A 17,237-nucleotide genomic window follows, 5' to 3' on the forward strand; every position below is an offset into this window, starting at 1 on the left:
TCCATTCTTGCTAAGCTGCTGGAAATAAAAATGTCAAGAGTTCGCTTTTAATTTACATTCTGTATCAGGATTACTTGCGGATTTACAAATAATCCTCTGACAAACATTTGTGGTTAATTTTTAAACAATTTTTCAAAATCAGAGTAAGGCAGGCACTCTGTCCAGGCAGCTATCCGGCCCAGGAATATTGCAACAGGCAGCTACCAACCGCAGAGGCGGCTACTGGGCCAGGCCCTATCCCCAGAGGCAGACACTATCGCCAGAGGAAGACATTCTCTGGAGAGGCCACTACCATGGTGACCGGCAGCTGCCTGCTGAGGCACTCCAGGGAGAGGAGAGGCAGCTACAGGGGCCCAACTATGGCGGGACAATAATAAGGGGGGAAATACAATATGGGCTCGAATGGAAAGAGCCTAATGGGTTGTGTGTGTGTGTGTGTGTGTGTGTGTGTGTGTGTTTAACAGGAAAAAAAAATAATAAAGCATTAATTTTTACAAATTACAAATCTGTTCCAATATATGCTCACCGTAAATAAAGTACGCATTTCTGTAAGAGATCTACAGTGAATGACTGCAATCTGAGGCAGGGCCAGGTTTGTGGGAGGAGCTAAGAGACTGTGCATCCAATCACAGCTTGCAGCCGGCTCTGAGGACCACCTGCCAGCTCCCGCAGGTCATGGGCTTTGCAGAGCAGGGAAGGGCTTTGGGAGAAGAGAGGAAGCAGGCTCCTTCTGAGTTCATTACAACTTCCAGGCATCTCCTCCGCCTACCCAGTACACGTTCACAAAAATAAACATGCTAAGGTAAGCAGACAACTCTTTAGAGCCCAAACACATTTTCTTTTCTCTTTTTAAAATATGTTTCTATTGATTACAGAGCGAGGAAGAGAGAGGGATACAAACATTAATGATGAAAGAGAATCATTGATCGGCTGCCTCCTGCACGCCCCCTACTGGGGATCGAGCCCGCAACCGGGGGCATGTGCCCTGACCATGAATCAAACCGTGACCTCCTGGTTCATAGGTCGATGCTCAACCACTGAGCCATGCTAACCAGCCAAACACATGTCCTTGCTGCATTTATGTGGGACTCTCCGTGGACCATGGGCAGTCGTGAAGAAGTTCCTCCACAGGACAGGTCACTGGACCGCAGAGCTTGGGTCTGAGGGAGCGAGGACTGGGGCGGAGGCCCAGGCGCTGGAGAGGACCCTCGGGCACAGTCCCGGAGGCAGGCTCCCCGCCTGTCACCTGCGTACCGCCTAGTGTGGTCTCCGCCGGATTCAGGAAGTCCTCCTGGTCCCTAGGCGATGCTCTGCAGCCTCGATATCCAGGGGGTCATCGAAGTTCAGATCAGTGCACACAGAGTTTAATCCCCAAACAACACTTCACTGTCCTCGTGGATCCAATGTTCTCAGTAAACTCCCACATATCTCGCCGTCTGGGCGATGTTGGGGTGCGAGGCCCTGGTCAAGCATCTCACCTGGGGAGGCACCGTGCTGTATGCATCAGGAACTTCCGTTTCAACCTGAAATTGTCCTCCCTGGTAGTAAGCCTCATCTAGGGTGACAGGTTGGCTGAAAGCACTGAGCTTGTTTGGATCAGGAAAGTGCACTGTTTCACATGTACAAGGTGTGAGAAATGCTCACCTGTCCGTGTGCAAATAACGTGCTCAGAGACAGAAGTATGGCGAAAGGGGACTTTTCTTGCAGTCTGGAGAGCAGGTGTCCCTCGGGGGGTACAGGCACCCCTGGGCCAGCGATCACAGCCCATTTAGGCAGTCCCTCCTCCGGCTCCTCACTGGCTGAGTACTATGGGCTCACCTGTTTCCTCACGCATCTCCGGCCTAGGTCAGTGGTTCTCAACCTTGGCCAAACATTAGAATCACCTGGGAATCTTTTTAAAATCCTGATTTCTGGGCCTCATCCTCAGGAAATTCTGTTTCTTTGTTACGGGGTGGGGCCTCAACATTAGTAACAAAGAAACAGACTTTCTGGAGGATGAGACCCAGAAATCAGGATTTTAAAAAGATGCCCAGGTCATTCTAATGTGCAGCCAAGGTTGAGAACCACTGACCTAGGTCTTGCTGTGTCCCATTGGGGCCATTTTAAAAAATTGGGCTGAGGCCTTTTCTAGTTGCCTCCACCTCCCCCTGTCTGGCTGAGGCAGGCGCTCAGGCGTTTCCACCATGATGCTGGCCCCCTGCACAGTTGCTCTTACATTCTCTTCCCTCCTCCCTACATTCTGTTTGCCCTGGGGAAATTCACCAACCGTCTCTGTCAAAAGCCGGCCCTGTTGGAGAAGGATCACCGAGGCCCATTTCCTACACAAAGCAAGTTAGCTTCAAGTTCTGCAGCCTCTTTAAGGAGCCACCTGTCTCTCACAGACACCCTCGTTGGAGACAGAGGCTGTGGCTGACATCCCGGACCCTCTGAGACCGTCATCCGCTGCAGGTGGCTCGCCAGCGTCAGCATTACTGCCACCTCCACCCTGGGCACCCCAGGCCGGGAGGTGGGCCGGCGCCCAGCACATGCGGAGGCGAGACAGGCCCCTCACAGCTGCACGGGCTCCAAGCGGCCTAGCCTAATGGGTTTTTAATTTTGTTTGTTGGCTTGTTTTGTTCATTAGATTCCACATGAGTGGGGTTGGGTGGTGCTTGTCTTTCTCTGGCTGCTTATTGCACCTGGTGTGATGCTCTCCAGGTCCATCCATGCTGTTGTAGTGGGACTTATTTCAAAAAGGGATGTGTTGCTCTCATTTGCTTTTGCAATTACTTCAGTCTTAGGGACAATTTGGCTGTTTTTCCTTGAAAGCGGATGTTCTGAAACATAAATTTGAGCATCTACAGCAAGCAACACACCACCCCTCAAAAAAATTAAAAATGGACCTGCCTTATGACCCAGCCATTCCGCTTCTGGGAATATACCGAAAGAAACCCGAAACACTCGTTTTAAAGAATAAATGCACCCCTATGTTCATTGCAGCATTATTTACAATAGCCGAGATTTGGAAGCAGCCCAAGTGCCCATCAGTAGGAGAGTGGATAACAACGCTGTGGTAAATTTAGACAATGGAATACTACTCGGCTGTAGAAAAGAAGGGAATCTTACCTTTTGCAACAGCATGGATGGACCTGGACAGTGTTATGGTAAGTGAAATGAGCCACGCAGACAAAGACAAGCGCCATATGATTTCACTTATATGTGAAATCTAATGATCAAAATAAACTAACAAAGTGGAGACAGATTTATAGATACAGAAAAGAGATCGACAGCTGTTAGGGGGGAAGGGGAGAGGAAGCTGGGTGGAAAAGGTGAAGGGATTAAGGAAAAAAACCTAACAGACAACAGTATGGGGATACCAGAAGGAAAGGGGGTAGAGGAAGGTAGGGGAGGGGAAAGGGAGAATAAATGGTGATGGAAGGAAACTTGACTTGGGGTGGTAAACACACAGTACAATATACTGATGATGTATTATAGAATTGTGCCCCTGAAACCTATATAATATTATTAACCAGTGTTGCCCCAATAAAGTCAATAAAATTAAATTTTAAAAAGAGTTTTGCGCAGTGCCTGGCACGGAGTAGACATCCCACGCACAGCACCTGCATGCTCATGCTGTCGGCCCCAACATTTTGCATGCAGAGCTGTATGGGAAGGTGGTGTTTTCTGGGTGCAGACACCCTCCAATGAGAGGCCACAAGGTAGGCTCCTAACCCCTGCAACCCGGTTATGTCCCAGTAACCTGCCTCCACCTGCTGACTCCCCAAGTAGAAACGCCATGGACTGAGTCCTCACCCCCATGTCCCGCCCCCTCCCTGGTGATCCTCTTCCCACCACCAGTGGGGGCCTATGTTCACCCACACCATTAGGCAGCTTCCTGTGGGCTGCAGCCTGTGCAGAGTTCTCTGTTACGTGGGTTCCCAACTCCAGAGTCCATGATCCTCCTCTGCCTCTCAAGGACGGTCCTGGAAACTTGCCCACGAAGATATGGGACCAAGCCACACCCCCGCTTTATTGAAGGCAATTCAGGCTCTGCTATGCTGTAGTAGGCAAGGCACTTTCCCCTGTTGAGCACTAGAGGGCGCTCTGTGCATGTGTATAGGAAGGCTGAGCCCATACATTTGAGAGACTCACCTGAAATCACTCAAGTATTGAGACACAGGCAAAGACATATGCATGCGCATACCTGCATTCAGATGGTACATGGACAAGCACCCACCCATTATCATGTACCTAACACACACTTCCATAGCTTAGATAGATATACATATACCCATCAGCACAAGTGTACACAAACACACTCATGAGCAGTCATATGTCCATAAAAACTCACACAGACACAAGTGAACACATCTACAGACACAAAAGATACATTCAGATACACACATATAGATCCACATGGATCCACTGACAACAGACATAGGTATGGACACACACCTGGCCAAGACACAGGCAGCCGACAGCCGGCAGATGCCTTCACACCCAGGGCCTCACACTGGGCTGGGATCACATTTACATGTTACAGATGTGGAGCAGAGGCTGAGAGAGTCCCAGTGTTTTACCCACCGTGACACAGTGACAGATGGTAGAGTTAAGATTAGGTTCTAAGTAAGTCCTCCAGCAAGGAGAAGCATTATTTCAAAAAGAGGTAAGTTGCTTTCCTATTTGTTTTTGCAATTACTTCCGTCTTAGGGCCAATGCAGCTGTTTTTCCTTGAAAGCTGTTGTTCTGAAAGTTCTACCTTCACATACACGGGTCATTGAACCGATAGTATTTCACAAACTGAAAATAGCTCCTTGCTCATTTTATTCTGACCAGGGATAGGAGAGCAAACATCAAACCCTTCTGTCATTGCAACAGCCTCGCAACATCCAGGATGAGGGAGTGTAGCCGTGGGAACACTGTTGCTGTCTTGCTCACCAGTTGGAAAAGCCGGGAAGGAGGAGGAAAATGATCTTTGACTCAGTTCTGCCTTTCAAATCTAACCCAAGTACATCTAACTCACATCCAGAATGCCAGCCGCATCATCATTTAGAGAATGTAGATATTAGCCTCCACTACCCAGCTAGAAGGAGGGTGGAATAACTTTTAAATAAGTTGCTCTGTAGCATCTACCATAGCAACTTACTCAAGGTGACACAGCTATTAACTGGTGGAGCCAGGATTCCAAGCCAGTGTGGGCTCTGAGCCCTTTTCTTACTCCGTCATCTTATATGGCCTCAAACAAATGATGTTATAAGATGATCAAATGAATGATGAGGGTTTGTTTTTATTTGTTTGTTTTTCAACAGGTGGAAATGAGGAATGTCTTAACTGGCTGCTCCAGAAAGCAGAGCCTGAGGCAGGAAGTCCCTGTGCACTATTTATTACTTTATTCGGGAGCAGAAGTGAGGGACAAGAGCAGGGAAGCAGAGAAGGAGGGAGAGCCAGGACAAGGATGTTTCTGAACTGGCCATTGCTGGATTCATCTCATTGCTGGGTTTGAGGAACAAAATGCATCTTAGGTCGGTAGTTATCTTGTGGAATTGGAAATGTGCTTTTGGTCCCCCATTTGTCAAAGGTTCACCCCCAGGATGTGAATGAACCCCACCACCACTCCCCAGTTGCACGTCTCTAGGAGACTGCAGTGACTGACACGGATGGTTAGGTTTTATTTTAATGGGCCTTGAATGGTGGCTCATGGATTTTGGGCTTGATTCTGTAAGCACTGCAGAAATACTGGGATTTTTAAAAAAATATATTTGTATTGATTTCAGAAAGGAAGAGGGGGAGAGAGAGAGAGATGGAAACATCAATGATGACAGAGAATCATTGATCAGCACGCCCCCCAACTGGAGATGAAGCTCGCAACCAGGGTATGGGCCCTGACCGGGAATTGAACTGTGACCTCCAGTTCAGAAATCAGCACAACCACTGAGCTCAACCACTGAGCCATGCCAGTCGGGCAATACAGGGATATTTTGCAAAGGAAAGTGGCATAGTCGGAGGGAGCCTTTCCTAGTTGCATTATTTACTCACAAAATCTTCACCACCTGCTAAAGCAAAATATTTGTGGAGGTTCCCAAACCACGAGGGACAAATAATAGTAACTGTACAAATCTATGTCTCATATGCACTGTGTTTTAGTTTCTAAAGTGCTTTCCTATCCATGACTTCCACAGCCTCTCTGCAGAAGAGGCAGCCTCACGCAGGACCCATGGAAGACAGTGAGATTAGAGTGACAGAATCTGAACTTGACCAATGCATGAGACTGAACTGGGAAGTTTCATTTAAATTGAGATAGCTCTCATTTCTCGAGGTGGGGAGGGACGCCTTATTGCTTCCGGGGGGGGGGGGGGGACTTTGGTGTCCCTTCAGGACCTGGGGATTATGTGTTTGGAGGTGCTGCTTTCCCTTCCGCTGTTATCTGCACAGGTCTCTGGGCTAGGGATCAGCCTGGCAGTGCCAAGGCAGATGGCTGAGGCATTTGCTGCCAGCAGCATCCAGTGGGATAGGGCAGACTTTGCTCCTTGCCTGCTGGTCTCTGACTACCTTCAGTATAGAACACAACCCAGTTAGATAAAACCCAGTCTTTCATTTGTATAGCAGTGTATAATACGAACCATGTGTCCAAATATTTAGATGTGTAATCTCCTCAACTTTCTAGAGCATTCTGATTTCTTATCCTTATATTTCTCTTTGCTTTCAACCAGAGCAAACTGTTTAACCTCTCTTTTTAAAAAAAAATATATTTTATTGATTTTTTACAGAGAGGAAGGGAGAGGGAAAGAGAGTCAGAAACATCAACGAGAGAGAAGCATCGATCAGCTGCCTCCTGCACACCCCCCACCGGGGATGTGCCCGCAACCAAGGTACATGCCCCTGACTGGAATCGAACCCGGGACCCTTAAGTCCGCAGGCCAATGCTCTATCCACTGAGCCAAACCAGTCAGGGCCTGTTTAACCTCTCTTAATGAAAAATAAAACCTGTAAAATCAACAGTCCTAACAAATATCAGTCTTTACCTTACATTGTTCGGTGATTTAATGAGATAATGTGTAAAAAGTGCTTAGCATAATTCCTGGCACATAGAAGATCTTCAAAAAATATCAGCTACTATTTTCATTATCATCATTGTTGTTGTAGTATCATCATCCATTATGAGCCTTCTAGAACTAACCCTAAAGCGTTATGAGATCATGTAAAGTGTTTAGCTCAATATTTAGTACAAAATGGCTATCTTAGTCTACTTCAGCTGCTAAAACAAATTCCATAAACTGTCCAGTTCATAAACAACAAACATTTATTTCTCACAGTTCTGGAGGCTGAAAATCCAAGATCACATGTAAACTGGTATGCTAATTTATTAACTTCCAACAGGAAATATGGTCCATGAGTGGCTTAACTAAATTGTAGGAATTCTGGTGGGGGTTACAGGTCCTACATCTACTCCCACTAGTCATTGTGGAGGGCGTGTTAACCCAATTAAGCTAATAGCATCTAGTGTAGGCAGAATAACGCCTCCCCCCACCCCAAATGTCCTAATCCCAAGAACCTGAGAATAAATTACATTACATGACAAAAGGAAAACTAAGGCAACATCTAGAATTAAGGTTGCTAATTAGCCAACCTAAAAAGTAGGAAGATTACCCTGGATTATCAAGGTAGGCCTAAAGTAAACACAAAGTTACAGAACTCAGTTCTCCAAGAAGTAGTAGGCAAGGATCGATCCAGACTAGCAATCAAACTTCTGATATTAAATTAGTATTGAAGTGGGTCTGCTTAATTCACTCCCTCCCCCTCACCTCCGCCCCCACCACCCGCCCCACCCCAGTCATTAAGATCTTGATGGGAAACGTAGGAACTAGGCTCAGAGCCCCTCCTCAGTGAGAGGAGGGCTGCAGAGGCACAGGCTTGGTCTCAGAGAAGGATGTCTTTTACCACCCACCTCGCCTTTCTCTGCAGGGAAAACACTTGTCCAGTGGATTTTTCCCCCTTCACTTCATTTCTTGTGAAATCATTTATGCAATCTTGCTGTGTTCAGAATATGTAAAAAATAAGCAAAGAACATCAAAAGACAGTTCACAGAAAGAAAATGCAAATGTCATTTAAACTTATGGGAAAAATGCTTAAGATAGCTAGAATTCTAAAATGACTCCAGATTACTGCCCTTTGGTGTGCACAACCTGAATAAACCCCTCCTGCTGAGTGTGAGTGGGCACTGTGAATTCCATGGCATAGTCACTCCTTAAGTAGGTTGCATTACAAAGCGAAGATAAAGGGGTAATCACTCCCTTGATGGCATTATGTTATGCACGACTCCATCTTAGCAGACTGCAGTGAGAGATCCTCCTGCCAACTTTGAAGAAGTAAGCTGCCATGTCATGGCCCACCTGACAGGGGCATGGTATGGCAAGGGATTCTACAACCCGAGGGGGCTCCCAGCTGACAGGCAGCAAGAAAAATGGTGACCTCAGTCCTCCAACTGCAAGGAACCAATTTTGCAACCAAAGCAAACCCTTCCCAGTTGAACTTCCAGATGAAAACATAGCTCAGTAGACACCTCAATTCAGCCTAGTGAAACTCTGAATTTATGACCCATGGAAATGGAGATCATAGATGATATGTGTTGTTAAAATCACTAAATTTGTGGTAATTTGTTATAACAACAATAGGAGTTAATAAAATGTTTATCCTCACTCATAGACCTCTTTTATGGCATTACTTATTCACCTGTCATCTTGGTAAAGAGGAAAAAAAATGACAATATGCTATGTGGGCAACAGTATAGAAAATTAATAGTGGCAGTTAAATTAGTGTAATTTTTGTAGAGGGTGATTTAAAAATATCTAGCACTATTTAAAAACACACCCCTCTCATCCACCAAGTCTACTTGTGATTTTTAAAAGAATATGTTCACAAACGTGGGAAAAGGTCAAGATACAAGCTTCTTTACTATAGTGCACCTTGTAACAAGAAAAGATTAGAATCATCCTGTGTTCATCAACAAGTACCATGTTCGATAGTTTCAGGTATATTCATAAAATGAAATATTTTTTAAATTATTTTTTAGAAAGAAAGGAAGAGAGAAATATCAATGATCAGCTGCCTCCTGCATGCCCCCCCTACTGGGGATCAAGCCTGCATCCCAGGCATGTGCCCTGACTGGGAATTAAACCAGCAACCTCTTGGTGCATGGGACTATGCTCAACCAACTGAGTCACACCTGCCAGTCTATAAAATGGAATAATTTGCAACAATTAAAAAATAATGTTGAGGGCATGTGCTGGGGGTGGGGGCAGTTGCTGGGGAGAGGCCAATGGGGTAAAAGGAGACATATGTAATACTTTAATCAATAATAATAAAAACAAGAATAATGAGCCTGGCCATGATGGCTCAGTGGTTGGGCATCAATCTATAAACCAGGAGAACCAGGAGGTCAGGGATCAAACCAGGATGGGTTCTTACCCTCAGAACTCCCCCTTTCACCTCAAGTCAAGAGGAATTTGAGCCCTAGCCAAATCTCTCCTGGCTCAGTGGATAGAGTATTGGTCTGTGGACTGAAGGGCCCGGGTTCAATTCCTGTCAAGGACACGTACATTGGTTGCAGGTATGGGAGGCAACCAATTGATGTGTCTCTCTCACATCAATGTTTCTCTCTCTGTGTCTCTCCCGCTCCCTTCCACTCTATCTAAAAATCAATGGAAAAAATATCCTCAGGTGAGGATAAAAAAAAAAAGGAAAGATTGATGTCATTTAGGATACTTTGGTGATTTAATATCTGCCTTGGAAAATATAGAGTAGACATTAATAGAATGATGGAGGAGTGGCTGCATTATGTGGCATGCCCTACAAGAAGACATTGGGACAAAGAAGATGAAATTATTTACCACAAAGGGATTGGCAAGAGCAAAAAGACATTAGTCCAGGTCAAGTGAACTGCTGGTGAGAAATCCCAGGAGATGGAGTTGAGAAGGGCCTGTGAAAATCCCAGGAAAAAAGACCATGAGGAAAAGAATCAGCTTTAAACTTGGGCCAAAACCAGGGGAAACTAACATTAGAATCTAGACCTCTCCTCTCTCTGTCTCGCCTGACCACATCCTTTTCCCTCAACAGGAAGAACTTTTTAAATGTAATCAGAATTGAAGTTTTAACTATTAATGCATCTGGGCATTTCAATTACTGACCAAAGGACATTTTATAACCTGAGTATGAGCTGAGAAGTTCTGGGGCTTGCCCTAAATTTCATTCAGTGAATAAACTGCTCCCAATGAGTAAATTCCAACTAACAATGGGAAACAAAAATGAATTTGTTCTCTGATTTTACCCCAAGGAGGTTGTAAAAATTACAGAGAAAAGGTAATTTCTAAAGGGGCAAGAGGCAAGTAAAAGGCTATTCCTATATAATAAACTCCAGAATGTCACATTCATAATTCATAAAAATTGCATAATAAACATTAAGAAGTCCCTGAATACTCTGACAAATGCTAGCAACATAAAGATTAAAAAAAAAAATACTGCCCTCTGCCCAGCCAGTGTGGCTCAGTGGTTGAGCATTGACCTATGAACCAGGAGGTCACGGTTCTATTCCTGGTCAGGGCACATGCCCAGGTTGTGGGCTCAACCCCCAGTGGCGGGTGAGTAGGATAGGAGACAGCCGATCAATGATTCTCTCTCATCATTGATGTTTCTCTCTCTCTCCCTCTCCATTCCTCTCTGAAATCAATAAAAATATATGTTAAAAAAATACTGCCCTCAAAAACCTTAAAAGGAGAAAGGGAGATATCTGAATATCATAATTCCTTTCGAGCAGTGGCTTTGAGGCAGTTGGTTTGATCTTGTCATCCCACATGTTTAAAGCTGCTCATCAGTGAACACTGTTCCCCAACCCCCACCCCTGCTTCTCAGGAGGGCAAGTCTGTGTAGTGGTGTGAGGAGATTTGTTTACACTTAACTTTCTCAATGCATGGCCAGAAAACCAAGCCAGGAAAGCATGCCCTTGAGCACCACAATAATTGGTGAGGAGTTTAGCATTTTGCCAAGACCTACAAGAGCAAAACAAGAACACCAGAGCACAAGACATTACATTTCAAGCCAGTGGGGACTGGCTTGGAAAATATTAAAGAACACACATGACAGGTAAAACAAAATCTATGGCCTCAGCAGATCATCAAGCCAACAGCAATGTTTCCTGATCAATTAAAGAGGATGCTTCTGGCTCTTTCTCTTACAATTCCAGGTGCTTCGAAAGCTGCGGGCTTCGCTGCAGATATGGCCAAATCCAAGAACCACAACACACATAACCAGCATCAAGAAACCCCGATCACAAAGATACGAATTTCTTACGGGGGTAGACCCCAAGTTCCCGAGGGACACGTGCTTTGCCAAGAAGCACAATGGGAAGGGCCCTCGTGAAGCCCAAGGAGGGCAAGACCAAGATCCCAAAGGATGGAAACCGCAAGCTCCGTCGACTTGCCTACTTCGCTCACCCAAGCTTGGAAAACGTGCTTGTGCCACATCGCCAGGGATCTCAGGCTCTGCCGGCCAAAGGCCAAGGCCAAGGCTCGTACCAAGCTCCAGGCTGCATCTGTGACTGTGGCTGCAACTCAGGTGCAGGCTCAGGCTCAGGCGCAGGCTCAGGCTCAGGCTCCCGAAGGTGCCGTGCACCTATGAAGGCTCCATAGTAGAGGTCTCTGTCTGCCAATGTGAGAATGGAAGGACTGGTGTGACCCCTGGGCTGCTGTGTACCTGGAGCTGGTGCACATATAAACAGGAGGCAGGATCTGTCTTTAAAAAAAAGGGGGGGGGGGGTTATTCTGGAACAGATTGTTATGCTGATGAAACAGTTTTCTTCTTGAATTTTTAGCCCTAGCCTGTATGGTTCAGAGGACAGAGCATCAGCCCAAATAGTCCCATGTTTGATTCTCGTCAAAGGCATGTACCTCGGTTACAGTCCTGATCCCGGCCTGTTCAGGGCAGGTGCAGGAGGCAACCAATCGATGTGTCTCTCTCACATTGATGTTTCTCTCTCTGTGTCTCTCCCCCTCCTTTCCACTGTCTCTAAACATTGATGGAAAAATATCTTCCGGTGAGGATGAACAAAACAACATTTTTTAAATTGAAATATAATTGACATTTTAAAACTATTTTAATTGTTTCCCCCTAACCCTCTATTTTCTAAATTTTTATTCTTGTCTTAGAAATACAAGGTCTATACTGGTTAAGAAATGGTAGCTTATTGTATACTCACAACCACAATTTTTAAAAATTTTATTGACAATTATATTTTCACTCTCTTAATAAAGAGCCCAGAAAAAAAAATTCCTATAGCCAGAACTATCTCAATAATTTAAGACAGAATTTTGAGTGTTCAAATTTATTTTCTTCCTTTTTAAAAATACAAATCATCAGAAACTACTTCATCCTATAATGATTCTTGTTTACATTTGAGTCAAATACTGTGAATCAAGTGATGTCTCTAAGTACTTGCAATAACCAGGATTCTTCCTAATTGAGGAGACTCTATTTTCTGACACTGGCCAATAACATGTCCAAATATAGGCCAAGATAAGTCCTGTTGTTACTGAATTTTAAATCTCCAGAAAGTGTACTGTGCCATCAAGAATCCTCTAACTTCTTTGGCTCTGGGACTTTAAGATTGATTCAACTCTTTTTTTGTGTGTAAAAATAAAAAATTCTGAAATAATGAAATGTCAGTACTCAAGCCATAAAAAGCCAGAGATTGCTCAGTGAAGCTTACTTTATGCTTCACATAAATGATCTAAATGGTTACATTATTTGCTCTCAACACATTTATTGATGGTCTGCTATAAGGAAAGAACTGTATGTGACAGGTACTGTGGAGAATGAAATGATGAAGAGGACACAAACCCAGTTGTTATGATTCAGTGAGGGAGAGGGATGTACACAAATAATTAGAATAAGCAGCACCCAGAATTTGCATTGCAGTGGAAGAGCGGTGGCATCAGAAATTGGAATGGCCCCAGCTATAGCAATAACAGTGAACATAATTCAGAGATTCTCTGTAAAATAGTCCCCTAACATGTAAGATGCAGTGTTGTATGGGCTGATCCAGTGATCTCTAAATATTTTGGGTTGCATACATCCATTGATAAAATTTGTTATATCACACCTCCAATATCTAATCTAATAAAAGAGAAACATGCAAATTGACTGCACCTCTGCTATGCCCCAAGCCACGCCCACCAGCCAATCAGAGCAACAATATGCAAATTAACCCAACCAAGATGTCTGCCGGCAGCCACGGAGCTGGGGCAAGCAGGAGGCTTGGTTGCCCTGGTGATGGAGGAAGCCAAGCTTCCCGTCTGCCCTGGCCAGCTGTGGCCTTCGCTCAAGGCAACAAAGTTTCAATTATAGAAGATAAATAAATCCCAGATACCTGCTTCCAGCCAGCCTCCACTGCAAACAGCCATCAGCCCATCACCCAGGATGGCCACACCCTCATGGGGTGAGGGTCCCCGCAGGGGGGCTTAGCCAGCCTGCAAACAGCCATCAACCACTCACCCAGGCTGGCCAGGTACCCCAGCAGGATCCCCCTCCCTGAAGGGGGTGTGGCCAGTCTGAAAACAGCCCTCAGCCCCTCACCCAGGCTGGCCAGGCACCCCAGTAGGACCCCCACCCTGATCCAGGACACCCTTCAGGGCAAACCAGGTGGCCCCCACCCATGCACCAGGCCTCTATCCTATATAATCCTATATAATCCTATATAATCCTATATAATCCTATATAATAAAAGGATAATATGCAAATTGACCCTAACAGCAGAATGACTGGGAATGACTAGTCACTATGACACACACTGACCACCAGGGGGCAGACGCTCAATGCAGGAGCTGCCCCCTGGTGGTCAGTGCGCTCCCATAGGGAGCTCTGCTCAGCCACAAGCCAGTACAGCGATGGTGGTGGGAGCCTCTCCCGCCTCCTCAGCAGCACTAAGGATGTCCGACTGCAGCTTAGGCCTGCTCCCCGCTGGCAAATGGACATCCTCTGAGAACTCCCGGGCTGCCAGAGGGATGTCTGACTGCCAGCTTAGGCCCGATCCCCTGGGGAGCGGGCCTAAGCCAGCAGGTGGTCATTCCCCGAGGGGTCCCAGACTGCGAGAGGGCACAGGCTGGGCTGAGGGACCCCCCCTTCCCCAAGTGCACAAAAATTTGTTCACCGGGCCTCTAGTTTATTTATAATGATATGCATGTGGCTTATTGCATATACTATAATACAATAATTAGCTTGAGAGGCTTTCAAAAACTACCAAGTCCAGGATCCCCACCAAACCAGTTATATAAAGCTCTCTGGGAGAGAGGCATACTCATGGATATATATATTTTTTTAATATATATATTAAAAAATATGTATATTTTTTAATATGTATATTAAAAAGGAAAAGAAAGAGGAATAGACAGAGAGAAATATCAGTGTAAGAGAAACACATCGATTGGTTGCCTCCTGCACAAGCCCTGACCAGGGTCCGGGCCGGGGAGGAGCCTGCAATCAAGGTACGTGCCCTTGACTGGAATTGAACCCAGGACCCTTTGGTCCCAGGCTGACGCTCTATCCACTGAGCCAAACTGGCTAGGGCCTCCTGGATATTTTTTAAAGTACCCAATGCTGGAAGACAACACAGATGAACAAGAAATAAAATGAGTATATACTTTCAAATTTGTCATAAGTGCTATGAAGAAATTTGATAGAATTACAGAAAATAAAATGGAAATACTTATTTAGATAAAATGGAGGCACTTACTTAGATAACCACAATCAGAGAAGGCTTCTCCAAGAAGGTGACATTTGCTGATGAGGAGCTGAACTGTGTGGGTGGTGGGTGTGAGGGACAAGCGGGTTGGACAGTAAGCATATGCAAAACAGAGAGAAAAGCAGGAGACCTACATTCAGAGAGATAAATGAATGGGAGCAAACATGGCTGAGTCTAGAAAAACAGTAGCATGCGATGAAGCTAGAGAAGTCAACACAGGCTGGTACTACAGGGCCCTGTAATTTGAAGCACAGTTTATTCAAACTATAAAAGAAACAGCCAGTGAGCGTTTCAACAGGTGAGTCATTTGGTCTGATATTCATTTAAAGAAAATACTCTATCTACACTGAGCCTGAATATAAGTATAACTTATACCCCATCAGTTTCACTCCTAGGTATATGACTTTTTTCTCTCTCTATTTTGAGGTACCTGCTGAAAGAAGATTTTAAAAAGGAAAAATCACACGGACCAATGAATATTATGGGCCTGTTGACAAGACTGGAGATGGACTTTTCAAGTTACCTGGGAATCCCCCCAACTACTCTTTTAATTAAAAAGAGGCTTCCAAGAATCCATTGTTAGGAAGGGAACAGGTTGGTCACACTGACATAGATATTCCGCCATTTCTCCCATTGTGTGTTACATTTGTTCAATGGACAATTTAAATTTACACTCCGTCTTTGTAATCCACGTAAATATTAGACTTTTCCTTAGAAAATGTCCTTCTGTGGGCTTGCAAATTAGGATTCTTGAGAGCTTGCTTGGAGGTTCTAGCAGGGGAGTGCAGCTATTGGTATACCCTTGACCAAAGACTGGTCCTCTCCTCTGGGGGGAAGGTGCAGCTTCGGGAGGGACGCACATGGATCGGTGAGGGAGGAGGGGGACACCTGCCGAGGCAGCCAGATCCCCCCCCTATTAACCCTGGTGATCAAGGGGGTGACAGATGTGGCAGCCAGATCACCCCCACATCTGCAAATTAGGATTCTTTTTTTTTTTTTTAACAATGAACAAATTTTATTTTTACTTCTTTTTTGTTAATCCTCACCCAAGGATATTTGTCCATTGATTTTAGAGAAAGTGGAAGGGATGGGGAGAGACAGAGAGAGATAGAAACATTGGTTTAAGCTTGCAACTGAGGTAGGTGCCCTTGACTGGAATTGAGCCCGGATCTCTTCAGTCCTCGGGCCAACGCTCTCTACACTGAACCAAACCAGCGAGGGTAGAAATTAGGATTCTTAATTCACAAGGTAGGGAGGGGTAAACTCTGGATTGTGGTGAGGCTACCTTGGTGAACCTATGCTTTCCTCAAATCTAGACATCATTCATTGCAAGAGTGATACCCTCGCTTTAATAATGGGGTGGAGTAGGGGCTGGGAGGATAAGCAGGGGAGAGAAAAAACACCACCACCAATTGAATGGACCTTGCAATTGTAAGCCATGCCTCGACATCTGCACTATGGAATTATTTTTAAAAAGGCCATCTTAGAGTCAGGACCACAAATTCCTTTCCAACTTCTTCCTGTTTCTTTGTCTGATGACCTCCCATTGTTTCGGCTTCCCTTTCACCTGGTGCTGCACACTGATCTCTCCCAGGGTCTCTTCATCTTTTTAAAAGATTAAATGAGACGACTTCCCTGAGCAGTGACCTTTTCCACGTGCAATGTTTACGCTGATGCGCACTCCTTTGGAGTGGCCACAGCTGCCGCTGAATGCTGCTGCGGGCATCTACCCCACCCAGAGCTATTCAGGGGCACCGCACACAGCCCCGCAGAGGAAGTGCCATGTGGGTCATCTGTAGTTGGAGGGGAGCAGCATTAATACAAAGACTCGCTAACAAAACCTTACTGTGGCTCTGGCCTCCTGGGAAGCAGGCAAGCAGGCAGACTAACCCAGGTGGAGTCACAAGAAAATGGAACAGCTATTTTTAGCACAAGTGCCTGGCATTTAAAGGAACTGCCAACAAAGCTTTAAGGGGAAAAAAAGAAAGAAAGAAAAGGGCTGTGGCTACATTGTGAGCCATGGTAGACAGGTATGCAGTGAGAAAATAACCACTTCCCACATATCGCACACATACTGAGGAGAGTCAGCTAACTGTTGCCCTATTAAATCAATGCTTTTTCACCACTGCATTGAGATCATAATCCAATTGTTTAGTGATTAGCCAGGACTGCAACGGAGAGAATGCTCAGTTTTCATTGGAGGAGTGGACAGAAAGGCTAGCAAAAGAGACTGCTATGTAGTTTTGCCACAAAGGCAAAATATCACAAAAGGAGGAGTGAAAAGTTTCAGATAGTCAAGAGGGTCGAGAACTAAAAAGTTGCACCAAATATGAGTTCTGAGGTATTGAACTTGGAAATTAAGAGATTATTGCTTATAGTAGGAGGCTGGGACTAAGGAAAGAACGCCAAGGAAAAGTCACTATGAGAGTCCTGGGCAAGGGACATTAAAGCCACATGCTATGCTAATCCT

General features: G+C 45.3%; 1 pseudogene; it reads right to left on the reverse strand.

Moving 5' to 3' along the window:
* Positions 1-1,078: 1,078 nt before the first annotated feature.
* LOC139011385 (NEDD8-conjugating enzyme UBE2F pseudogene) lies at positions 1,079-2,469 on the reverse strand (annotated as a pseudogene).
* Positions 2,470-17,237: the final 14,768 nt, after the last annotated feature.

The sequence above is a fragment of the Myotis yumanensis genome, unplaced genomic scaffold, assembly GCF_028538775.1.
Source record: "Myotis yumanensis isolate MYYU_CA2020_CCGP unplaced genomic scaffold, mMyoYum1.0.hap1 SCAF_5, whole genome shotgun sequence".
Classification (NCBI taxonomy): Eukaryota; Metazoa; Chordata; class Mammalia; order Chiroptera; family Vespertilionidae; genus Myotis; species Myotis yumanensis.